The sequence below is a fragment of the Phyllopteryx taeniolatus genome, unplaced genomic scaffold, assembly GCF_024500385.1.
Source record: "Phyllopteryx taeniolatus isolate TA_2022b unplaced genomic scaffold, UOR_Ptae_1.2 contig_944, whole genome shotgun sequence".
Lineage (NCBI taxonomy): Eukaryota > Metazoa > Chordata > Actinopteri > Syngnathiformes > Syngnathidae > Phyllopteryx > Phyllopteryx taeniolatus.
In genome coordinates, this window is record NW_026903937.1 from 365 (window position 1) to 1,053 (window position 689).

General features: G+C 38.6%; 1 pseudogene; it reads left to right on the forward strand.

Moving 5' to 3' along the window:
• The first annotated feature begins 365 nt into the window (after nt 1-365).
• LOC133474074 (5S ribosomal RNA) lies at nt 366-474 on the forward strand (annotated as a pseudogene).
• The last annotated feature ends 215 nt before the right edge of the window (nt 475-689 follow it).

Genomic DNA, 689 nt, shown 5'->3' on the forward strand with positions numbered 1-689 from the left:
TACGAGAGTGGCTCCAACTACCAAATTCCTTGTGTGTTTTTTGGACATACATGGCAAATAAAGATGACTCTGTTTCTGAAGAGTTGGTGACCAGGATGTGGAGGGTCCAAGAGGATTTTGCATGCTCTTGTCTGAGTTTTGGCAGCGTGCAAGTTCTCAAATTCTCTCGTGTGTTAACTTTTCAAAATCTATGATCTGATCACATATTTGTAGTGTTGAGAATGAGTTTGCATCATCCACACAAAAAACTCCAAAATAGACCAGCCAACAATTGGAGAATAAAAAATGACGCGATCCGCTCGATATTTTTAAGCGAAATTTGATATTTTTTAAATATAAAATGTTGCTTTTCAGGTAACCATGTGGCTTACGGCCATACTACCCTGAGAACGCCCGATCTCGGAAGCTAAGCAGGGGCGGGCCTGGTTAGTACTTGGATGGGAGACCGCCTGGGAATACCAGGTGCTGTAAGCTTTTTCACTTTAGATTCTCGTGGAATCGTTTTCTTATCGGTGGTTGACCTAAATTATAATGCAGTCATTCTCTCTCTTATGACTTACCATCTCTTTATTAGGAGACAGAATCTTCACGTACCTTTTTTAAACATCCCGTATCTCCTTTTCCGACAGTATCTATACACACATATATCTACATATATCTACATATATATATATATATATATATTATAT